The 27157-nt window shown below is 34.7% G+C and overlaps 1 protein-coding gene and 1 pseudogene across 3 annotated transcripts in view; both read right to left on the reverse strand.

The window, feature by feature from the left end:
* The window catches only part of AHCYL2 (adenosylhomocysteinase like 2), a 137996-nt gene that overhangs the window by 81179 nt on the left and 29660 nt on the right, over nt 1–27157 (reverse strand). The window contains exons 1-2 of one of the 3 annotated variants that reach the window (XM_039861048.1): nt 26936–27016; nt 23560–23706 (exon numbers count right to left, since the gene is read on the reverse strand). The exons of the other annotated variants lie outside the window; for them this stretch is intronic. The gene's annotated coding sequence lies outside the window, so the exon portion shown is untranslated. Of the gene's footprint in view, nt 1–23559; nt 23707–26935; nt 27017–27157 lie in introns of those variants that run through there. 3 annotated transcript variants of the gene reach the window in all.
* Nucleotides 2671–2789, reverse strand: LOC120601289 (uncharacterized; annotated as a pseudogene).

Below are 27157 nucleotides of genomic sequence, written 5' to 3' on the forward strand. Positions count from 1 at the left end.
GACTACAGTAACTGAAATGAAGGATACATAAAAGGGAATCAACAGATTAGATGATGCAGGGGATCAAATCAGTGATTTAGAAGACAAGATAGCAGAAAACACCCAATCATAACAGCAACAAGAAAAAAGAATCCAAAAAAATGAGGATAGTTTAAGGGGTCTCTGAGACAACATCAAACATACCAACATTTGCATCATAATGGTACCAGGAGAAGAGAAAGATCAAGGAATTGAAGACCTATTTGAAAAAATAATGATGGAAAACTTCCCTAACTGGCAAGGGAAATAAACATACAACCCCAGGAAACTCAGAGAGTTCCAAACAAGATGAACCCAAAGAGGTTCATACCAAGATACATCATAATTAAAATGCCAAAGGTTAAAGACAGAGAAAATCTTAAAAGCGTCAAGAGAAAAGCAGTTAGTTACCTACAAGGGAGCTCCCATAAGTCTGTCAGCTAATTTCTCAATAGAAACTTTGCAAGCCTGAAGGAATTGGCATGAAATATTCAAAGTGATGAAAAGAAAAGATCTACAACCAAGATTATTCTACCCAGCAAAGCTGTCATTTAGAATAGAAGGACAGATAAAGAGCTTACCAGACAAGAAAAGCTTAAAGGACTTTATCACCACCAACCTAGTATTACAGGAAATATTGGAGAGACTTAAGAAGGAAAAATATATATATAAAATGAATAATAAAATGGCAATAACTACATATAAACAATTACTTCAAATGAAAAATGATTAAATGCACCAATCCAAAGATAGGGTGGCTGAATGGATAAGAAAACAAGACTCTTACATATGCGGCCTACAAGAGACTCGCTTCAGATCAAAAGACACATACAGACTGAAAGTAAAGGGATAGGAAAAGATATTTTATAAAAATGGAAATGAAAAAAGAAATCTGAGGTAGCAATATTTACACCAGACAAAATACTTAAAAACACTGAGACAAAGAAGGACCCAGTAATTCCATTTCTGGGTATTTATCCGAAGAAACCCAAAATACTACCTTGAAGGGACATGTGCATCCATATATTCATTGCAGTATTATTTACAATACCCAAAATATGGAGGCAACCTGGGTGTCCATCAATGGATGAATGGATAAAGAAGAGGTGGCACATATATACAATGGAATATTACTCAACCATTAAAAAAAGAATTAAATCTTGCCATCTGCAACAACATGGATGGACCTAGAGGGTACTGTGCTGAGTGAAGTGAGTCAGACAGAAAAATACAAATGCCATTATGATTTCATTTACATGTGGAATCTAAGGAACAAAATAAACAAAACAGAAACAAACTCATATATACAGAGAACATTTTGGGAGGGGGGAAGGGAGTTGGTGGGGTAGGTGAAAGAGGGGAAGGAATTAATAAGTACAAACTGGCAGTTACAAAACAGTCATGGGGATGTAAAGTATAGCATAAGGAATAAAGTCAATAATATTGTATGGTATCAGACGGTACTAGATTTATCTGGGTGATCACTTAGTAAGTTATATAAATGTCTAATCACTATGTTGTACACCTGAAACTAATATAATATTGTATGCCAACTATCACTGAAACATAAAAAGATATTAAAGTTAAAAATATATATCAATGGTCTAAACACCCCAATTAAAGGGCAGAGTTTGTGAGATTGTAAAAAGCAAGACCCACCTATGGGCTGCCTACAAGAAACAGACTTAAATAAAGATATAAATATACTAAAAGAAAAAAAAAACTATGCTATTATTAATCAACATAAAGCTGAAATGATTACCTTTCATACACATCCTCAGGTGACTTCAAATTTGATGATGTGATGATAAGACATTCAATATTTCTAGTACCTAAGAATCCTATAAATTATAATTTATGAGGGTTTAAAGGCCTAGTCATTTAAAATTATATGCCCCATTTAAGCAGGTTTTTTAAAATTAAATTTATTGGAGTGACATTAGTTAATAAAATTATATAAATTTCAAGTGTACAATTCTATAATACATCATCTGTATACTGCATCATCACCCAAAGTCAAATCTCCTTCTGTCACCATATATTTGACCCTTTACCCTTTCTACCATCCCTCTTCCCTCTTCCCTTTCCCTCTGGTAACCACAAAACTGTCATCTGTGTCTATGAGTTTTTGTTTGTTTGTTTAGCTTATTCATTTGTTTAAGCAGATTTTCTGCATACTTTACTCAGGACAAAATATTGAGTGCATTTCTCCCTATATAAATTATGTCTTTTTTATGACTTATCAACATTTCAACCAGTATACAACTGGATGTCTCTCAGCCTCACACCCTAATGGTGCATGATTCCTGAAAACAGCAAATTCAAGTAATAAAGGCATCCCTGCACAAAGGCATCCCATTGTCAGGCAATTATTCTTGGTGGAAAAAAAAAAATTCCAGAGTTGTAAATTCCTTTTATCAGCCCATGTATTTTAACCTAATTTCAATAAATACAGAAACTAGAACAACCCTCCCTCAGTAAATGTAACCAAATGATTGTTTCAAAATACTCCCTATTTTGTTGCTTTTTCAAAAAGTGTGCATATTTTTTAAATTAAAATATAGTTTCTTTTTTAAAATTGAAATGGTTATGCTAATATCAAGTAAAGTATATTTCTTTTTTATTTCATTATTTATTTTTTTTAATTTTTTATGCCTACAGCATCTGGTCTTCCTAGGTGGTCTCCCATCCAAATACTAACCAGGCCCGACCCTACTTAGCTTCTGAGATCAGACGGTATCAGGCTTGTTCAGGGTGGCATGGCCATAGACTCAAGTAAGGTATATTTCAGAGCAAAGAATATTACCAAGAATAAGGGATGTCATTTATTAATAATGAAGGGCCAGTTCATCAAGAGGATATAATCCTACGTGGTTCTGTATCTGACAAGTAAGCTTCAAATTTCATGAGACAAACACTGAAAAAATTGCAATGAGACATAGAGAAATCCACAATTCTAGCAGAGATTTCAATGCCCCTCTCTTATCATAGACAATTAGAAAGGTTATAGAAGACTTGAAAAATACTATCAACCAACTTGACCTAACTGACATTTATCAAACACTCTACCCAACGAGCAGAAAATATATTCCTTTCAAGTGCACGTAGAACATTTAACAAGATAAAACATATTCTGGGCCATAATACAAGTCTAAATAAATTTAAAAGAATTCAAATCATACAAAGTACATTCTCTGACCACAATAAAATTAAACTAAAAGACAGTAACAGAAAGATGTCTGGAAAATCACCCAAACATTTGGAAATTAATTATAACACTTCTAAATAACCCATGAATAAAAGAAAAACAAAAAGGAAACTAGAATATATTTTAAACAGACTCAAAACAGCACATCGAAATTTGTGGGATGCAGCTAAAGCAGCACTTAGAAATTTATAACACTAAACACTTCTATTACAAAAAAGAAAGGTCTCAAGTGAAAAACCTGTTTTCATTTTAAGGAACTAGAAAAAGAAGAGCCAATAAAACCCAAAGTAAGTAGAAGAAAGGAATAACAAAGTTCAGAGCAGAAAGCAATAAAAAAGAAACTAGAAAAGTAATAGAGAAGCTCAATGAAACCAAAAGCTGGTACTTTGAGAAGAATTAAAAAAATAAACTGATAGACTGATGAAGAAGAAGAGAGAAGATCCAAATTAACAATATAGAGAATGAGAGAGGTGACAACATTATAATTCTACAGATATTAAAAGGAAAATTTAAAATACTATAAACAATTTTTTCTAATAAACTCAACAAATTCCTTGAAAGACACAGCTCACTCAAGAAGAAACAAATAAATCTGAGTAACCCTATATCTATTAGAGAAATTGAATTTGTGGTTAAAAACCATACAGAAGATTTCAGGCCCAAATTGCTTAACTGGTAAATTCCACCAAACATGTAAAGAAGAAATAATACAAATTCTACATAATCTCTACAAAGGCATAGTAAGAGAAGAAAACTATAGACCAATGTTTCTCACTAAAAGATCAAAAAACTGTTAACAAATTTTTAGAAAATCAATTCTAACAATATATAAAAAGAATAATGCATCACAACCAACTTGGGTTTATCCAATAATGGGAAATTGATTTGGAATATAAAAAAAAATCAATGGACATAATTTACCATATTAATAAACTAAAATAGAAAAACTATATGATCATCTCAAAAAGTAAAGAAAAAAGTATTACATACAAATCTTTATATGTATATACGCTTGCATTTTTCTTGGGTGGTTTTCTAGGAGAGTAATAGCTGGTGTGTAATTCTGCCCTATACGAGGTTACCCTAACAGGCAACTTTTGTTCAGGGACTCCACATCTGCCTGGTTGACATTTTCTTAACTGTGTTGTGGTCTCGGGCTCTTCCTCCCCAATCTTCCTTCCCTGTCTTCCCTCACAGGTTAGTTAGACTTGAATCACATCATGAAAGCTCCCCCACCCACTCTTGGCTCCCTTCCCTTTATAGTTCACAGGTGCTTCTCCCAATAAATCTTGTACCTCTAAGCTTGTCTTGACATCTGCCTCTTAGAGAATCCACACTGGCCTAGGAAGCATGAGATAATTTAGTTAACTGAGGAAAGAATTAGCTAGCTACCTGTTTAAATGGGACGTGATTCCATATTCTTCATACTCAACATTATGTTCAAAGCTGTATCATGGATGGCTTCTCTACACAAGTAGTTGGAAGACACGGAACCCAGACATGAGGGAAGAGATAACAAATTTTTTTAATCTCGGTACACTATGGGCTCTTTTAGCTATTTCATTTGAACAGTCAAATAAATTTGCCTCGGGAAACAGAGCTAACTCTAAGTAAATCACCATAGTTTTCCTCGTCCTGTCTTGAACTGAGAAATAACTCAGAGATCTGGCCAGCAATGAAGGCAATGGCACCATTATCTGGCATTTAAAATGTCCTTAAGAACAAATATGTTATCGGCCCAAGGCTTCTTCATCCCATCATCACCTAGGAAAATCTCAACCCAAAGACAGATATTATGCCATCTTGTGACAAGCAACTTTCATTAAATAGGATTTTATCTGTATTTTCTTCTTAAGTTTACTTTTGGCTTATTTCTACCATCATTCTTTTCCAAAGGGATAGTATGATGAAATCTGCCAAAGTTTCTAAATTATTGAAGCAAAATGAAAATGTTTAAAACCTATAATGACATGTGGTTTTAGTTGAGAACCTCAAGAATCATGCTGCCTCGTGTACAGTGCTCAATATATTGTGTGTGGCTAATACATACTAAACCAATCCTTCATAACCTGGCTTCTAGGATGAAAACTTTCTTTAATGATAAGACCAAAATATTCTTCAGCAAATTTTCAAGGGAAAGAGCTTCTTAAATCTTACACTTTGGCTATACAGCTTCACACTAAAATTCTGAGGGATAAAGGTGACCCCAGTACCCAAAAACTACGTCAGGACATTCCTCTTAGAGAGAGATAAATTTGCCTGCCCTCAGTTTCACTTTACAAACTTCCCTCATCCACCCTTCAGATATTGAGTGTCTCCCTGTCTCTCCTCTTCCCGTTTTCCTTTCCTCCCTCCCTCCCCGCTTCTCTGATCTCACACTTGCCAGAATTCAGTCAACCCTGCATGATTAAAATCTTTAACTGATCTCCATAAACTCATCTATTTATCCCTTTCAGCACTACAGTTGCTCTGAGAGCTCACCACCTTCTGTTTCTATCATGCTGACACTGTGCTAAATGTAATACTCCCAGTGGGCTCTTGCCAACTCCATATGCTATGGCACAATTCTTCTTTGTTCACTGCCTAGAATAGCACTGGCTTTCCTTTGACGGTCAGATCACATTTCAAGCCCAGACGAAGTCTGTTATCTGCCATTACTGTCAAGCCTCACTTGCCCTCCGGGATTTCATTTCTAATCCCCACCCTCAGATCTCTTCAGTGTCTCCTCTTCAGCCTCTGAAACAAGAGTAGAATTGTGCCATAATGCAAATTTCCTACACAAATGAATACTGTTCATATTATAGCCTGATATTAGTACTAGAAATTGCTTATTGGTAATTTTCATACTGAGTTTTCTTCCCTTCTGTCAGATTCCTACCTAAGATCTTTCCTCGTTCAATCTTCTCTCAAACCTATATCTTCCTTCTAATAACTGCTTCATGTAAAATAAAATAGGTGTATACTCTCCATAATTCCTTTAGTATAATAAACTTTTACTAATTACCCACTAGTTGTGGATAAAGATGAATATATCACTTACTCATGTAAGCAAGGAGCAGAGATTAAAGAAAAATAAGAAAGGAAGATAAATGACCGGTGTTTCAGAAGAATCACTCAATATAAGTGTAGATAACAAAATGGAAGGAGTAGGGGCAGAGGCAAGAAAGTCAGTCAGGCGTCAGCTGCAATAACCCAAGTGAGATGTAAGGGCTTTAAATTTGAAATTTTTCAGAAGGGAAAAAATCAAGATGGCTATTTTCAGGCTTTCACTTACTGAGCATCAACTATGTCTGTTGTGCTATATTATGTACTTTCCACATTTTATCTCATTTGGAGGTTACCATAAATCTAACATATGAGGAACCCGAGGTTCTGGGAAAACAAATAAAGCTCAAAAATGCAACAAGTAAACCAACCACAAAAAAGAGTCAAATTTAATAAAATGTCCTCTGTACTATCACTGTGGCTTTTAGAACACTATTCCAGAGTACATACCCTTAATCTAGTCACAGGTAGCCTCATTTCCTCTATTTCAATTCATTTATTCAACAAATACAAACTAATATCTAGCATGTACTAGCATTGAACATAAATAACACTACAGTCAATGAGTTTACAATCTGGTCAAAGAGATATGATATAATTACACAATAAAACCTATAATTAGAAACTAATAAAGAACCATAAAAAAAAAAGTACAGTTTATTATGAGATAGCATAAGAGGAGTAAATTTACACTCAAGGGAAAGAGATATAAGAGGTTTCTTGAAACAGTGACATTTGAGACCTGAAGGTAGGATAAGTAAGAAGGATGACCTGAAGGTGAAGCTGTTCTTATCTACCTCTCTGTGGTGTCACTTGCTACCTCTCGTCACTTCATCTCATTTGCTAAATCTCTCACAACTAGCTCATGACTCAGGGTCTTCAGAGTTCATGACATATCTAACCAGATGCTTGACGTCAATTCCTTTTTACCTTCTCCAATGTCTTTACCCTGCCAACCTCATCAGTACCTGTAACTGCTACACTTTTGGAATCCAAAATTTCAATACTGTATTTCATCAAATCTAAGATGCCATTAATCAGAAGACTCACCATTATTTCATATACCAATAAGAAAAAATGTTACCAATTAAACTGACATCTCAACTTCAAAGATGTTAAAATGGAAAAAAAAATTCCTAAAATCAGTGAATTATATGGTATCTTAACTGATGACAACTGCTAATCCTTTTATCAATCTCGCTCTATTTTTTCCAGTATATCGATTCTTTGGCCTCGACTATACCTCCAGAAACTTGACCTTTTTACACTATCCCAATCTTGCCTGTAAACAAAAAATGAGACTGAAGTTTAGATATATGAATGTAGAGAAGTAGCAATTCTATAACTTCATAACACTCGGTTGCATAGGCACAGATAGAAACAGGGAAGGCAGATCCAGGAATTTGGGGACTGGTAGAGGGTAAGAGCTAAAGGGATTGAAGGTATTTATAGGTGACTAAAATGATTAATCATCTGTAACTATAACTGTACTTGTAATTCAACGCCTTAAAATACTTATCTCCCCAAATGTAACAGACTGATGACCATAGAACATCACTGAAATTGTAATGACCCAAATCAGCCTGCTCATATCATATGGCCCTTCACCACAGCAAATTATTCTGCATTATAATAATGGTTTATTTTTAAAATCACTTTAGACCAATTCCATTATCTGAATGTTTCTGGCTTTTAAACTCACATAAATCATCTTCTCTTATATATATAAGTATATGCTAAAATATCCTTTAGAAAAATCATTCTGGTGTTTTTAACTTAAATTGTCTAAACTGTAGAAATACAATAAAACCAGAACATTTCAGATTGCATATGTGCGAATAAAGAATCATCCTCTACACGATGTGGTTGCTCATAATGGTAAATAGGAACAACGCTCTCCTTACAGGTCATAAGAGCATGAAAGTACCCCCCAAAAGTTGAGAAATTCTCTTCTAGATGATTGCCTCCAAAAGATATGAGAACTTATTAGTGGATTTTTCAAACATTTCTGAATATAAATCAGCGGTCAGCAAACTGTGGTCCACAGACCAAATATGGCACACTGCCTATTTCCCTGTAGCTCACCAACTAAGAATGGTTTTCACATTTTTAAATGGTTTCTAAAAATCTTAAAAAGAATAACACATCATGGCACACAGAAATTATATGAAATTCAAATTTTGACTTCCATAAATAAAGTTTTATTGGAACACAGCCACACTCATTTGTTTACATATTGTCTATGACTGCTTTTATGCTACAACAGCAGAGCTGAGTAGTTGCAACAAGACTGTGTGACCTGCAAAGCCTAAAATAACTCCTATCGGAACACTTAACAAAAAAAGTTTGACCTGTGACCCCCGCCCCCGCCAAAAAAAGTCTTATTTTATTGTATAATTCAGTGATTGCAGTGACAATTATTTCCAAATGGGCACACGAGCTTGAACCAAGAGCAATTTGGAAAATCGTAACCTTATGTCAATTAGAATTAACAAAGCTTAAACAGTTTAGTAAGTAAATTAGTCTTAAATAGTAGAATGACAGATATTAAATATACTATTGCAAATGTGCCACTTTGTAAGAGTTTATTTCTTTGGTTTAGATATTATAAGCCCTTACCCTGCATCTCTTCAATTATTCCCCAAGCAACCTTTAGCAAGAACTCTAGGAGTTTTAGGAAAAGCTACATAAAAGTATAGTCTTTAGTCACTGCAATCCTACCTTGGTACCATACATAGCTGTCATATTTCCATATGTTTCAGAGAAACAAAACAAAAAAACAAATGTCCTCACAAAATGTCAAGTGAATTGTGGCCAGTAGGTGGAGACAGTTTCTAACTAAACTAGAGTAGCAAAATTTGATTGCAAGTTGTAGAAATTTAAACTGTCTTCAGATCCTTACCTTGAAATATTTAGTTAACTAGATACAACAGAATGATTTGTTTCCTCGTTCACAGTAAAAGCACGCTACCTCATGTTTCTTAAATGAGATCTCACTAAGGGATCAGCAATAGAAAGGCTGGTTGTTGAATACTCCATTCCCTACAGTACAAGAACCTAATTTTATCAGCTAGAATAAATCAAGGTTTTCCTTCTCTTGCTAATAATAGAAAAGGAATATTTTCCTATCACCTACTCTCAATGAGGTTAGCATTTTTCCTCTCAAACCATTAGCTACTTGGTAATATAAACTGAGAATAACTGACAATTAAGCAGGTAATAATTTTGATAACAGTTCCAAATCATTTTATCAAATACTATTAACCATCACTAACAAAAAATATCCTTCTCAAAGATTTTTCTCATCTTATAAATATGAAAAAAAATTTCTTTTACATATTGCAAATGATAGGAACAGAATTATGCTTCTAATTTCTGGGCCACTAGTCCAGAGCTATAAGGTAATTTCTAGCAGTATGCCGGGGGAAGGAGGCTATTTCTACTAGGCCTTGGGCAAAAGCATTCTAAACTTCCTATCTCAACTCCTAATCCTTCTGCTACCCAAGCACTCGGTGACCTGGAGCTGTTCACAAGCTTTCCAAAGCTCCCAACAGGGGCTTCTCTTTGGGGTTGTTCTGTCCTACACTTTTTCAGTAACTCTAATTTCAGTAGCATGTACAACTCAGCCCAATTTTAAGATGAAGCTTATTTCAAAGTAAAGCATACTAAGTGCAAAGAATTCACTGGTAACCCCTGCCACTATCATTACTCAGGAGATATATGCACTACAAATAATTTCTAATGGAACGAAAGAACAGTGATGTCTTCCAGAAGCTCCCTCTTTGGAACAGCCACCTCTCCACAATCTTTTCCTGTCACATTCCCAACCACCCTACTTATAGTCACACATTGTGCTAGGGACACAATAACACACACACATGCACACTCACGTACATGGTCTTGACAAGCTGGCGACCTACTTCAGAAAGGTTGACAGAGCTTACACTAAATCTTAGAAAGAACATAAACTAAAGCCTCTAAAAACTCTAACCAATGAGGCCACGGTAAAAACTCTAATTTAGCAAGTTGAATTTAATATAAAAACACATAGTTATTGTTTTTACAAGGCTGTTTTCAGAAATTATTTCTTTTGAGTATTGTTCTAAACCAGTTAGTATCAGAAGCTCCTGAAACTTTTATTTTACCTTTCGAGTTATGTTAAATATAGGTGTAAGCATCCTAACCTTTCAATTTTAATAAAGCACAGGCATTTTACTCTCTATCAACTGCAACAGTGGTCCTTCATTGCTTCTCTTTTGTAGACTCTCCTCTATTGCTATTATTTCCCTGATTTTCTACCTTCAACAAAATATCTGTTTTGCGTGATCTTGAATGATTCCCCCAAATGAGACTCTCATAACCACAATCCCAAGTTTCCACTCAGTTTCTTTGAGTAACACATACTAGGAAGGGTAAGACTGGAGCAGCAAAGCCAAGAGGCTGGCTTAAAGTACTAAGATTCCAGGGTCTAAAATAAGCTATATACTTATCCAAAATCAATTTAGCAAATAAAGGTAACAGTAAGAATGTAGAGAGCCTTTGGAAAAATGAACTCATCTATTTTGATCTTGATTTTGGCCAAATTTCTTAAAGTAGTGGCTTTAACTATGCGTATATACATATAATCCCCCAGGACTGAACAAAATCTTTCCAGTTAGAGACCATCTGAGTTCCACCAGGGCATGTGGCTACCTTCAGGGATGCCTGTAGTTACAGAAACTCATTTCAAGTTGTTTCTCTGGCCATTCATTGTCTTCAGCTTAAGGTGATAATAAGGCATAATTCTATAATTGTTTATGTTACTATATATTCACACACTTACTTATTGTGTGCCTCCTATGAGCTGAGTGTACTACTTGCAGTTTCCTGTTCTCAACCTAGGGACATAGACTGACTCATACGTAACATTTTTAAAGCCGATGCTCTGCAATGCACACCCCTCATAAAACCTTAATCACAATAAATTTAGCTAAATCCTTTAAAACCAGATTGCTCTAGCTTCACAGAACAATTCTGGCTGCTCAGCTTCAATTCCCCGGAGAGAAGAGAGAAGCTCTACTCTATTATGAAACCAGCTCGCCTAATCAAATTCCCTTTCAGAGAAAGAGGTCAAGGAGAATTAACTGCTGTGCCATTTTTCAATTCTTCCTTCCAAGAAATAACTGTGATTGACAGATGCTATTTCTTTCGAGTTCCAATGGCCTACTGCTAAGATCAACTAATTGTTCCTTAGTTAAAAGAATGATACGAATCCACCAAGCACTATATGACTCTCCATAATACATAATACTTTACATTTGTAAAGTTTTATAATTGAGGCTTACCTACACACACTCTCTCATACTATTTCTCTCTCAACTCCCTGCTGGGAAGGTAGAACAGATATTATCCTCATTCTACACCCTAGGAAACTGAAATAAAGGCAATATGGCACTTGTCCAAGATATGCATGTTAGGTGGAGGATCTAAAACTCTAATTTTAATGTGACCTTATAGTTGTGTGATTTCCTACACATTACATATCTTTGCAATCTCCTTTGTATGTCTACTGATCCCATTATCTGCCCCAACTTCCTCAAATATTTACTAACAGAAGACAGCATGATCAAATGATGTAGTGGTGCAGTAGAATGACATCTGAAGCCTGAAATGGGTTCAAATGACAGTCTTGAAATGACCTTAAACAAACAGCCAGATATTTCTCCAGCAAAATAGGTTTATTTAGGGAACAACAAAGAATTGCAGCTCAGGACATGTGATCTAATAGTGAACCACACATAAGTCCAGAGAAGAAGAGGAAGAGAATAGTCTTTTCCTGACTTGGGAGGGACTGTTGAAAATGAGCCCATTGGAAGAAACTGAAAGTGTGAAGTAGAGTGACTTTTCATAGGCTGAGCTGTTACTGGGCAAGGAAGAATCTTTTCCTCCTCCTGCTGAGGTAATAAAGTACTATCACTTCCTGTCTGAGATGCAAGGTGTATGTCTTACTGCTGGAGTCAGTAGTGTGCACTAAGTGATGTGTATGTGAGAGTTCTCTAGCCTCCAGACTCCATTTTATATAGATTTGTTTATTAATTTTCATACCACTTAAGGTATATGACTCAGGGTAAATTTATAACTAGCTTCAATCTCTTTATCTATAAAATTGGTATACCACTTATCTGCCAGAATTCTAAGAATTAAATGAATCAATACATACTAAGTGCCTGATACTTAAGGCACCCAAATGTTAATTCCCTTCCCTGGAACAGTTCTAAATAGATCACCAGCCTCTTGAGAGAATCTAACTCCTCCGATCTCAGCAACCCTTAAAAATGAAGAGATGAAGATTAGAGAGATTGGAACACTGACACTTTCCTGGCACTTCCCTCAGACATGGGGATTTTTTGGCTGTCTGTCTAATAAGCAGCTTTTAGAAATGCAGACAACCAATTATAGGAAAAAAAAAAGGAAAAAGGAAATGTGTCCAAGTAAATAACATTTATCATGGAAACACAAAGTAACTGTTCTACAAACTAAACATATAGTTGAGTGCCAGCTATAATACACCATTCACTCTCCCAATAAAGAAGAGCTGAATTAATGTTACTTTTCCTACAAAATAACTCGTTTGATCTATACAAAGAGAGATAATATGAACATTAATCTAAATGACCTTCTTTACTACAAACAAACCAAATAGGATAAAGCACTTTTCACAAGCAATAAATGAATAATCACGTTGACTGTAAAATAAGTTCCTAAAAATGAACTGACAATTTCTAAAATGAATCTCCTAGTTTGGAACAAATCACATGAGTCTTATTCTCAATACCATATATAAATTCATACTAAGCCATCTCTTTCCTGGGATTATACTATGTTTCAATAGCTAGTTAAGAGACAATTACTATAAAAATTTGAATGATTTAGCATGTTAAGTCCCTGACTTTCAAGAACTTATTTTGTTCTTGCTGTTTTTATTGTTTTTCTGTTTGAAAAAAGTTTTGTGTGTGTATTGGGTTCCCTCAGACAAGTTTTATTCTATGATTATAATCAATCCATGGCTTCTACCACAACATTTTTAAGGCCATATTCAGAAACTAATATTAGTCATAGAGGCATACATACATTTGCATATTATTTTTATGTGCTGCAAGAGTATTTTTTATCTATCAGTTTTGGGAAATAAGCAAGATATTACTTATTATAATAAATTTAGCATTGTTATTTCTTGGTTTCCTTTTTGAAAATTTCCTTTTTCTCAACCACTAAATCTGAGTTTCCCAAAACTGATAGATAAAAAATACTATCAAATATGGAAAGAAAAAACTACTACTAGATGTCTTTGTTATATCAATTTGAAGAAAAGTGGTTAAGCAATATGCTCAATTTAGAAGTTACTAAACTGTCCCAAATAATTTATTCCTAATAATATTTAAGTATCTTTTTATGAATAAGTTAGAGTAATGGTTTTTCCTATTAATGTCACTCTCATTTTCAGACAGTAGTCCCCCCTTATTCCAAGACTCCCCAGTGGATGCCTCAAACAGCAGACAGTACCGAGCTGATATATACTGTGTTTTGCCTATACATACACACACTTTTACAGCTTCTCTTTGGCATATCCAAATTGCCAGTATCACCACTCTTGTGCTTTGGAGCCATTATTAAGTTTAAGACAAGGGTCACTTGAAAACAAGCACTATGATACCGTGACACTCAATCTGATAACTGAGATGGAAACCAAGTGACTACCCAAAGGGTAGCATCTGGAGCATGGATACCCTAGACAAAGAGATATTTCACATCCCAGGTGGGATGCTGTGGTTCAGAGTGAGAGCATCACACTACCCAGAACGGCACACAATTCAAAACTTATGAACTGTTTATTTCTGAAATTTCCATTTAATATTGACCACAGGTAACTGAAACCACAAAAAGCAAAACCACAGATAAAGGGGGACTACTTATTACATTCAATTTTATTGGATGGAGAAGAGTGACATATAGCCAGTCAGCAAGGAATTTTGCATAACTGTTGGACTCTATTATATGTGCTACTGCATCAGATGTGACAATTACTGATTTTTATAGTGGTTATGAGTTATTTTCTCTTTATTATGTATAAATTCAGAATAATGAAGACAGTAAGAAGAGATTAAGAAACTAGGACAACTGCCTCTTCAAGGCTCATGTATGAGAATGCTATGATCATACTAGCAACCACAAAAAAAAAAACTTATAATTAGCTAATCAAAGAGAAAGTGATGGCAAATTATGTTGCGAGCACTGTTCCTACTAAAAAATGTTTAAGATTGGCAAATTCTATGAATCCTAATTTTTTTAGAATAAGAAAAAGAATAAGAACTTTCTCTTTTAACGGTTCATACATATTTGCCTTAATATTATCTATGAAATGATGACCTAGGGAAAAAAATTAAGATTCATTTTTTTAGGATAAGGTTTCATTAAAAGAACAAAAACTGCCTTAGCCATAATTACTTATTGTTTATAAAATGACAGACTTTGTGACAGTAAATGAGTAATTTTATTATATGACCACAAAATCCTTTTATGAACACCATCCCATCCTGTAAAAAAGAGTCTGTGGTAAAGTCACTGAATGTAATTTAACAGCACAGGCTCTGGAAAAAGAATGCATAAATTGAATCCTTGCTCTAACACTCACTAGTTGTGTGGCCTTGGGCAAGTTACTTAATACTTAATATCTATGCCTTAATTACTTCATTTATAAAATAGGAGGATGATAATAATCCTACCTACTTAATGAGGTTGTGGTAAGAATTAAATATATATATTCCATATAAAAGTGCTCAGAACAATGCCTAGCATATTGTGGGTACTTAAAATTAGTTTTGCTTTATTTTCCTGCAACTTTTTTTGGGGAGGATGTAAAATAAATGGATAAACTCACGAGGAACATGGTGTGATGATGTGACTATTCCTTGACATTTAGACTAAAGGAGAAAAGAACAGGGAGTTCGGGGCAGGATGCTTTTAAATGTCATTTATCTTATAGCAAGACAAGTAAAAAAAGAACCTGATTTATTCTTTTGGAAAAAAAATACAAATAAAAGATTCACTGGAAACAATGGAGTAAACAACTCCATGTCTGCTAACAAACAGCAATTAAATAACATTCATTTTTGCAAAAATACCTTTTTCTTTCACATTCACCCAGAATATTTTCCACTGTTACATCACCTTTATTCAGATCAAACAGGGAAGCCATACTTGACTTCTCCATGCCTCTAAAATGAACTCATATTTTTAAACACTGCTCAGAAGATTCATTCATTCATTCAACATTTACTGAAAGCCATGCACTAAGCACCACGAACACAAAGATGACTATGACATGTCACTTTCAAGCTTAGTCTATTAGAAGAAACAAATATGTAAAATTACTAGAAAAGAAATATGTAATAATAACGGCAATTGTATTTTAAAATGTTTAAACCTAGAACTATGTTCATAATGATACCAAAAGCAAAACAAAACAAAAACTCTAATCAGTCATCATTGGAGAATGCTAGTGAACCAATTCATTATTTTGAAAAATGGGTAAATAAAAGGAAAGAATCAAATACTCATACTGACTTTACTATATGAACTATATCACTGGGTAATCAGATAGTAGACAAGAGGAAGTTTTTCTTTATAGAAGTATTAGTCTAATAAAGAACGATAGATTGAAGCTCATTTTGCAGTTCTTCATAATTTCATGAATCTAAGTAAACATCATCAATAGCTAATAATATCACAAAAGGAGAGTAGGATTTTATGCACTTACCAATAAGCACTTACTACTCATGAAGCAGTCTGAGCAAACTTATCTAAGTATCAATTTACAAGAAATGCAGGACAAAGGAACATGTTAAAAAAAACACCACAGAGAGGCAATTGGCAAAATTCAGACTCAAGGAAACTCTACGACACAAATGACTAAGTTTCTAAAACAAAAAAATTACAAAAGAAAAGAGAGACAAAGAGGAGAGTCAAGAGACAAATCAACCAACAGCACTGTACAATATTTATTTGAATTCCAATTCAAACACACTGAAAAAATATGTATGAATAACACAATCAGGGTTAACGCTGGGTTTTTGATGTTATTAAAGAATCAGTGTTAATTTTTTTAATGTGATAACACATTTACAGTAATTTATTTAAAGCCCTTATCTTTCAAAGATATACACAGATATGTTTACAAATGAAATTATAAAATGTCTAGAATTTGCATCAGTAATTCAGGGGAGTGGGTGGAGTGGGTAAGGGTATACATGAAACATTTGTCCATGAATTAACAATTGTTGAAGGTGGATAATGGGGTACATGTTTGACATTTTCTATTATAAAAACCATTAAAAAGAAACAGTAAAGATCAAAACGATATGTGAGAGTATGCGAGCGCAAACGATTGCACGTCAAGCGCTTAGCCTGTCTGCCCCAAGTACTAGTTACAATTATAAAGCTTAAGGACTGGATTAGATGACCTCTCGGGTACTTTCAAAACTTAAAATCTAAAATGCTATGACTACATTATCTTTAAAGGTCATTTTTATCTCTAAAATTCTTTGACTCTGCCTCAGGGATCTTGGCTCAATTTTCTTCTCCTGCTGGTTAACAATGGCTTACAAAACAATGAATAACAACTACTTTTAAAAAGCACATGAACTGGGATTGACTCCCAGTTCAGTGCTTGGATGTTTCAGCTATACCGCCCACTTCAATTCTGGTGTCTGGATGTTAGTTATACTGCTTAATTACTAGGTTAAACAGCCAGTACTGATTAAACGCATGGAAAATTTTGCTTTGTCCAATGGTGATAACTCTTATTTCTTTTTTAAACAGTTTGGAAACAGTGGTCCAGAAACTCCTGGAGGTAACAAGACACTTTCAGGGGGTGCTTGAGGTCAAAGTATGTTTGTGATAATACCAAGAGTTTTCCAGAGGGTACGTGATATGTGGCAATATACCAGACTGAATGCAAAAGCAGATATGAAATTCCAGCTCTTTTAATAAGGCCAGATATCAAAGAGATTTGCAAAAACAGAAAATACCTTTCTTCCCACTAAATGTTTTCTTGTTTTGGAACATAGTTATTTTTCATGAAAATGTTATTTATGTTAATATGTAATGGGCTTATTGTTTTCAAATAAAATATATAAATTTTTAAAATTTCTCAGTTTTAAATAAATAGTAACACTTAACATGTTTGTTATTTCTTTTAATTTTATTTTAGTATTAGTTTCAAATATACAGTACATTGGTTAGACATTTATATAGTTTATAAACAATACCTGATTGCTCTCTCTTTCTCTCCTCTGACTCTACACTTCGCCATTACATTAATATTTGTTATCTTAAACAAATTTAAATTAGTATTCAAGTTAAATAATTCATTAACTAGGCTAGAGGACAATGTTCCTTTTTTTAATGACTCCATTGTAGAAAGGTTCAAAGATATTAAAATGGTTTTAATATTTGGATCTTCCTTTTGTTTTTTAAAGCCTCAGGATGTAAAATGTTTCTTCTATTCCTGGGAGGTCTCTTCCCTGATGTCACAAGATCAAATAAGACCAGATTAGTAGACTGATTTTAAAGTAAAGAATGACCACCTGATGCTATTTGGAAGCTTTTATGTAACAAGATAGTGATACTGAGTTCAGGTCTTGGGGAGTGTAGTACAATAAGTATTGCTCTATTCATATAATCATAGAACATAATAAATCTCTTTGTTTTAAACTACTGAACTCCACTAGAATCAAAGCAAAAGGAATTATCTAAAAAATACCCAAAATATAAAATTTTAGTCTCTGGAAATGTTTGAGGAGAAGAAGGTAAAATTTGAGTCAAATCTGAAAAGTTCCAGTAACTATCTTTGAAAAATATACCTGTTTAGACAAGTAATAACAAATGTTGGAGAGGATGTGGGGAAAAGGAAGCATCATACACTACTGGGAGGACTGCAAATTGGTACAGCCACTACTGGAAAACAGTATGGAGGTTCCTCAAAAAACTAAGAATTGAATTACCATATGATCCAGCAATCCTTCTTCTGGGTATTTACCCAAAAACCCTGAAAACACTTAGCAGCAAAGATATATGCACCCCGATGTTCATAGGAGCATTATTCGCAGTGGCCAGAACATGGAAGCAACCAAAGTGTTCTACAATAGATGACTAGATAAATAAGATGTGGTACATATATACAATGGAATATTACTCAGCTAAAAGAAAAGATGAAATATTGCCATTTGCAACAACATGGATGGATCTTGAGATAATCATGCTAAGTGAAATAAGTCAGACAGAAAAAGTTGAAAACCACATGATATCACTCATATGTGGGGTATAAATCTAAAAGCAGCAAACAAACATGACAGAGACTCATGGACATGGAGAATGGATTAGTAGTTATCAGAGGAAGGGAGGAAGGGGAGGTAGATAAGGGTGAAGGGGAGGTAGATAAGGGTAAAGGGGGTCAAATATTTGATGACAGAAGGAGATCTGACTGTGGGTGGTGAACACACAGTGCAATATATATATGACATATGGTTGAACTGTACACTCGAAACTTACAGGATTTTGTTGATCAATTTACCCCAATAATTTTTGTGTGTGTGTGTGTGTGTGTGTGTGTGTGTGTGTGTGTGTGTGTGTGTAGAAAGATGAAAAAGAAAAGAAAATATACTTGTTTGGCTTAGGCTTACGTATTTATCACAAAACATTCTAAAGCACATAAAAAAGTATAGAAAATAGGGACTTCCATTTCCACTCAATATGGTGTAACAGGTACAGAATTTATCTCCCTGTCTAAAACAAATGAAAAAAAAAAACAAACAGATAAAATATATGGAACAATGGTTTTGAGGACCCTGCTCAACAGGCAATCAATGAAGGACAGTGATCTCTGAGACAGGAAATAAATGAGGTGAGTTCTATGAATGCCTTAGCTTACTGACCTTGTCCAGGGTACAGCCCAGGTAGAGTCCAGCAAACTATCTTAGTTGAGGAGATGGAGCTGAGAGTCAAAGGAAACCAAGGCAGACAGAGTTTGCAGAATGGAGTGCTGGAGAAGAAACAACTGTATATACAAAACATTCTGGAGATATGTGGTAGGCATTCCTCAAGTATTCAGCAGAGTAATGGTTAGTGATTCCATGTAAGGAACCATTCAAAGAGTTAGACAGAACACTAACTGGCACTCACATAGAACAGGAATAATGCCTATTCCTACCAACTAGAATGAAAAAACCCATAATTTACAAAGCACTGGGTAGAGTATTCAGAAAGGTCCAGGAGAATAATTACCCTAGGTGGAAAACTGCTTTGACCTCACCTAACAAATCTTAAAAGCAATACCAGAAAGGGTCAAAGATGCTAACTTAACTGTGATACACAACAAAGAAAAAGAAAAAGGTCCAGTACCCAACAAGGTAAAATTCACGTTTGGAATGCAAGCAAATTACAAGACATATAATGAAGCAGAAAAATATGGCCCATAAAGAAGAAAAAAATCAATCAGCTGAAACTAACACAGAATTGACACAAATGTTAAAATTAACAGAGGTATTAGCAGTTATTATATCTGTATTTTATATTCGAAAAACTAAGTAGAAACATGGTAGATATAAAGAAAGACCTAAATTAAACTTCTTGCAATAAAAAGTACAATGTCTGAGATGAAAAATACATTAGATAGAATTAACAACAGATTAGATAAAATCAAATAAAAGATGAGAGAAGACAGAACAAAAGAAACTATCCACAATGAACCAAAGAAAAAAATGGAGGGAAAAGACCATTGGTTAGTTGTGGGAACACTTTAAGCGGCCTACTACATATATAATTTGAGTTTTTTGAAGAAGAGGAATGAGAGACAGAAAGATATTTGAAAAAATAATGGCCAGATTTTCCCAAATTTGATAAAAGCAATAAACCCAATAGGTCCAAGATACTCTATGAATCTCAACAAGAACTCAAGGAAAATTATATCAATAATATAATCAAATCGTTCAAACCACTGATTAAAAGACAATCTTAAAAGCAGCCAGGAAAAAAGACACATGATGTATAGAGGAGCAAAGATGAAGATGACAACAACAGATTTCTCATCAGAAACAACGCAAGCAAGTAAACAGTGAAGCAACAGCCTTAAAAAGACAACTGTCAACCTAGAATTCTATACTCAGCAAAAAATCTCTTTCAAAAACAAAGGTGAAATAAAGACATTTTCAAATACACAACATAATTCATTACCAGCAGGTGCACACTAGAACAAATACTAAAATAAATCCTTTGGCCAGAAGGATGCCAGATAAAAATCTAAATCTGCACAAAAGAATGAAGAGCACCAGAAAGAATAACTGCATAAGCACTTATATAAGATTTTTTCCCATTATTTATATCTCTAAGATAGTTTATTGTTGCTACAGAAATAAGATGGTGTGGGGTTCATAACAAGAGGAAATGTATGACAAAAATAGCATAAAGGCTGAGAGAAGAAAAAGGAGTATTTCTTCCATTTTCTAAGAACTATTGTAAACTTTTTTCTTTTAGTTTATTGTAAACTTTTTATACTATAGGTGAAGTGGTAGAACATCATTTAAAAGCAAACTGCAAAAAGCTGAAGATAGATACTACAAATCCTAATGCAATCATTAGAACAAAAAACAAGCCAACAAGGAAATAAAAGAATAAAAATAATTATTATGTCCAAATAAGACGGAAAGGAAAAACGGACCTAGAACAGATGACACAAATAGAAAACAAATAGCAAAATGGTAGATTTAAACCTAACCATATCAATAATCACTTTAAATATATATGGCCCAAACAAGTCAACTGAAACACAGAGACTGTCAAACACATTAATAAAGCAAAACTGAACTATATGTTGTATACTACTACACACTTATTAGAAAGGCTAAAAACAAAGTGTGCCCATACCAAATGCTGACAAGATATGGAAGAACTCAAAATTTCCTATATTGCTGGTGGGAATGTAAAATGGCAAAAACACTCTGGAAAACAGTTTAGCAGTTTCCAAAAAGTTAAACATGCACTTACATGATCCAGTTATTACACTCATAGATATTTAACAAAGAGGAATAAAAGTATATGTCTACAGACACTTGTATACAAATGTTCATAGCAGCATTATTTATAATAACCCTAAATGGAAATACCCAAATGTCTGTCAAGAGGTGAAAATCAAAGTGTAGTCTAGCCATACAATAGACTGCTACTAAGCAATGAAAAGAAATGAAACTTTGACCACTCAACAACCTGGATGAATCTCAAAATAATGATGTTCAGTGAAAGACGCAGAACACCTACCCCCTACCAAAAAAAAAAAAAAATATATATATATATATATATACAATACTACACACACACACACACAATAACACACACACACACACACACACACACACAATGGCACAGAACATACATATATACAATACTTGACACACTGCATGATTCTATTTATATAAAATTCCAGAAAATGTAAACTTATCTATTGTAACATAAAGCAGATAGGTGATTGCCCAGGGATGAGGTTAGGTAGTGGGAAGAGTCAAAAGACTTTAGACGTGATGGATATGTTCTTTATCTTAACTGTGATGACTGTGATGACTGTGATGACAGTTTTACACCTATGTCAAAACTTTTCAAATTGCGTACTTTAAGTTTGTACAGTTTTTTGTATGTTAATTATACCTTTATAAAACTTTTTAAAATTCCATCTATGCCTCTTCTATACGGGGTAGATTTTTACTTACTAATTTAATATATTTAATGATTATGAGTCTATTCAAGTTTTTATTCCTTCTTGAATCAATTTTGGTAAGTAAGCGTTATTACTAATTTCTATTATTTCTTCTTTGACCTGTGAGTTACCCAGAAGTGTGCGTTTAAATTTCCAAATACAGAAAAGGATTTTAGTCATCTTTTGGTTTAATTTCAATCTTAACTGAATTGAAGAAGAGAAGATAGTCTGCATAATATTCATTCATTGGTTTTGTTCAGACTTGCTTTATGAATTCAGTATGTGTTCAAAACTGCTTAAAGAGAAAGTATATTCTCATCTATTAGGTAGGTGCAGGGCTCTGCATAGGCCAACTAAATCAAGTTTGTTGGTAGTTTGTTCAACTCTCAAATTTTTTGTCTGTTTGACCATCAATTAATATTTTAATAATTAAAATAAAAATATTTTAAAATTTCCTGCTTTTGTAGATTTATCAATTTCTTCCTATAATCACATCTATAGATTTTTCTCCCTGTATTCTATCTATATATTTTGTATTCTATCTGTATCCTATTTATGTATTTTGAGCCCATACTATTGGATGCATACTAATTTAGAATTACAATGGCATCCTGGTTAATTATTCCTTTCATAGTTTTTTATGATAATTTTTAATCTAACAATGATTTTTGCCTTCACGTTAATTTTGCCTACTATTACCCTGCTATACCAGCTTTCCTTTAGGATATTTTTTTTCATACCTTTACTTTCGATGTTTTTGATTCCTTATGTTTTATTAGGTAAGCTCCTTATATACTGCATAGAACTAGACTGCTTTCTATTCAATCTGACAATGTTCCAGATATCTATTCCTGCATAAAAAAAAAACTACCCCAAAACTTAGTGGTAAACAATGATCATTTTATTATTCTCATGATTCTGTGGGCCAGAAATTCTAGCAGGGCAGAGCAGAGACAGTGTGTCTCTACTCCACATGTCTGGGATCACAGATGGGATGACTTGAATAGACTAAGATGCTGGGATGTCCCAACAGGAGCTATTTGTCTAAGAACTGAGTTCTTCTCTAGGTGATGTTTTGCTAGGGCTGGACTGTCCAACATGGTCCTTCACTCACTCGCATAGCTGACAGTTAGTTGATGCTAGCTGTTTGCTGGTAGCTCTCTAGAGCTATCAACGAGTGCCTACATGGGTCCTCCCGATCTGGCCTGGGCTTCTCACAGCATGGTGGCTGGGTTCTGAGAGTGAGTATTCCAAAGGAGAGAATTCCAAGAGATATAGGCAGAAACTGCAAGGCGTCTTATGACCTAGCCTCAGAAGTCCCAGAAACTCACATTTAATTGGTCAAGCAAGTCACTAAAGCCAGCCCAGATTCAAGGAGAGGAGAGAAAAAGACTCCACCTCTGAATGGCAAGAAGGGAGGAAACTGATGATGGCCACTTTGGAAACAAGCTATCACATGCCGCCCCCTGGTCCCAACAAGTCCCTCCCACATGCAAAATACACTCACCCTCTCCTAAGACCTTCAAAAGTCTCATCTCATTATGGCATCAGCTTGATGTCCAGAATCTTGATATCTAATTCAGGTCCAGGTGTGATTGAGGCTCCTCAGATGCAGTTCCTCAGGTACAGCTACTGGAGTATAGTTCCTTTTGATCTGAATAAAGAGACAAATTATCTACTCCCACACACCCAACATATAGATGTACAATAGTGAGACTGACTCAAGATAACTACAATAGACACTCTCATTCAAAATAGGAAAAAAAAGGGGGCGGGGAGGAACAGGAGACACAAAGAGGTTATTGGTCCACAGAAATTCTGAAACTTAATCAGACACATGTCACCAGTTCCTTGATTAAAACCCAGTCCTACTCCCTGAGAGTGATTCTCCAAAACTCTTGGCTCCGCCTTCTGAGTCATCCATCCTTTTACAAAGAGATGGTTAACATTTGCAATGGAGCAGGATTCTTAGCCTGCTTCCTTCCTATAGATGGTTAGAAGTCCAAAGGCCTATTTTCATTTTTTACTGTCTCTGTTCTCTGTAATCCAAGCTGAAGCTGTTTCTGTTAGTACAATTTATTAAAAACCTTGTAGATTTCTTATGAATCTTATAGGGGGTTCACTCTAGTAGACAGAGCCATATCCACCTTCTCTATCTTAAGTTGTGAGTGAGGCTATACTATAAGAAAAGACCCTTAAGATACTTAGAAGCCCTACTGTTTAACAGAAAGGATCTAAGAGGTATTCCCTTAAGATCTTTAGGAATCTTTTTATCTAGCTGAAAGGTTCTATGAAACAAACACTGCCTAAAATCTTTCTAAAGTCTTAACAAAGGGATTTGCAGTTGTACCCTTGAGATCTTTACTTTGAGGCCATGTTATGATTTATTAATTCTACTCTGTTATAACCTTCTGAATGTATGTATTGTATTTTATTCACTTTTGGATGCCTCTTCCTCCACCATTCCTACCCCAGCATCTAGCTCAGTATCATGATTAAATTAGACACCCAATGATATGAGTGATTTATCCAGATAGGATTACCCTGGTAAAAATATTATGTCCATTATGCTGCCTAAACCTCTCTGAGATAACATTTTAGTTCACAGCTGTTCCATGGTATGCTTTTTTTTGGCAATTCCTTTGATTCTGTGAGTTACCCCTATTATCCTTATAATATCTTCCTCCCCTCACCAACACTTTACCTTTTTTTCTTAAGTCAATTTGCAACCAAACAAATCTAACTGATAAAGGCTGGAACACTTTGTAATTGCTCAACAGACATTTGTTTATTAAAACAGTGAACAACTGTACTGAAAGCCAGTAAAATGTGCACTGAGAAGAAAGAAAAGGATAAACAAGAAACAGAAATGCACTGAAACAGGAAGATACTGATCATACCTACAGGAGATTACTATACCAAGAAAATTATCTTCATTTTGGACAACTTTTTCCTATTGCTCTCATCCTTGTTCTGGCCAAAGACTTTGAAGTCATCCTTAATGCCTCTCTTTCAAATATTCATTGAATTCATTAGGCATATCCCGTTTGCTCTATTTTTCAAAATAGTGCAATATATGCAGAATCTAACCACTTCTCCCATCTTCACTGTTATCACCTGGTCCAAACTATCATCATCTCTCATCTAGTTATTGCAATAACCTCCTAACTGGTCTCCTGGCTACAACCCCTGACCTTCTTCAGTCTACTCTCAAATTTGTAGCCAGAATGATCTTGTTAAAATTTAGATTAGATCATGTCACTCTGCTTAAAACCTTCCAATAGTTTCCCATCTCATTTAGAGGAAAAGCCAAAGCCAAATCCTTAATATGAGCTATTCAAACCATATGTGATCTGTCTCACTGTTACCTGCTGGCCTCATCTCTACAACTCCTTCTCTTTCTTACTCTACTCCAGCCACACTGGCCTCCTTGCTACTCCTTAAAATCACCTGGTATATTCCCTCCCCCAGAATCTCTGCACATGCCATACTCTCTGCCAGAACACTATTTCTTTACTCTCTTATAAAAAGCAGCTCCTCTGAGGTCATACCATTCAGTTATGTCCTCTTTCCCTCCTAGTTACTGTCAACTATTAAATTATTCTCTATGATTCTAGTCATCCTAAATTCTACCATTAACTTGCATTTATCAAATGAAAGGTAAGTTGTTGAGTGGAGCTTCTGGGAAAAGCCCTTTTTGTCTTTTGCCCTCCCTCCTCCTTGGCGGTTATAATTCAGAAATAATGACTTGAGCTCCAGCAGTCATCTTGAACCATGAAAGTATCCCTTAAAATAGAAGCAACATATAAAGAATGATGGAGCAAAATGATAGGAGTCTGGGTCCCTAATCTTTGCGAGCTACCATATCAATCTTATAATACTTATCTCTGTATTCATTCTTTATAAATAAACAGTACATACAGTACTGTTTTGGTGATAATAGCGTCTGAGGTGTGGCCTCTGTAGTGGTTAGCTTAATTTTAGACGCTATTATTATGTATATTATGTACGCAGAATGTAATAAATACCATAAATGCTATAAAAATATAAAACAAAGACTTCATATAAACATAGATAGTATATTTTGTGAGAAAATATACCCATGTATATATAAACCATTGTTATCAGGGGTTACTGTCATATGCAGCTGAATCTAAATCTAAGTATAATTTTTCCAGTGCACACTGCCCAGGGTTCTGTTAATAAGGAAGAAGTACGTAGTGGATATTGAGTAGACAACTAGAATTTCTGCAACACTGGGTGACTGGCCTTTAAGTTCCTTTATCTCATCTATTCTACCTCAGCTAACCACTACAAAGGCCACACCCCAGACGCTATTATCACCAAAAATTGTTCCATCTCCAAAACAGCTAATTTGGGTATCCTGCTCTCTGACTTCTCCTTTTATCTTGCTTGTTTAATTACTTCTACTATGATCTCACATTGACTTTAGCTCACTATTCCTTTTACTTTCAATCTCTTGGCCATTCCCTCTATTCTTTTTCATTTTACTCCTGCATTCCGTGAATCATCATTCTAATAACGCTCTTAACATCCTCTGATATCAGTATATCAAATTTGTCTATTAGTCATCTCCATCTAGATGTTCTAAAGAAACCTCAAATTCGACACGTCTAAAATTAAGATATCTTCTCCCACTACCTATTTTACCTTCTGCGTTGGTGAACGACACCCCCATCTAACCAACTATCCCAACTGGTCATAACTCTCTTCCTCTCTTTCACTTCTCCCTACAATAATCAGGACCTGATCCTACCTCTGGAGTAACTCTGGGAAAAAAAAAAAAAAGAATCATCTACTCCCTTCTAATCCCACTGTCAGGCCTCTAGTTTGTGCTTCCATATCTAAAACAGATTACTAACCATTCTTTCTCCATAAGGTACCAACTGTTCTTCCTGCTTCTACTCTGATGCATTCTTCCCATTTCCATATTGCATCCAAAGTAATCTAAAATGCAAACCGAATCATGACACCCTACTATTTGCTCAGAGACATAAAGGAAAGTTTCAGGAACCAGGGAAGCACAAAGGGAATACAGAGACTAAAGCTGCCAGGACATTTTCTGGTCTCCCATTTCTCTGCAC

This window comes from Pteropus medius, unplaced genomic scaffold (assembly GCF_902729225.1).
Source record: "Pteropus medius unplaced genomic scaffold, Ma_sr-lr_union100, whole genome shotgun sequence".
In the NCBI taxonomy this organism is placed as follows: domain Eukaryota; kingdom Metazoa; phylum Chordata; class Mammalia; order Chiroptera; family Pteropodidae; genus Pteropus; species Pteropus medius.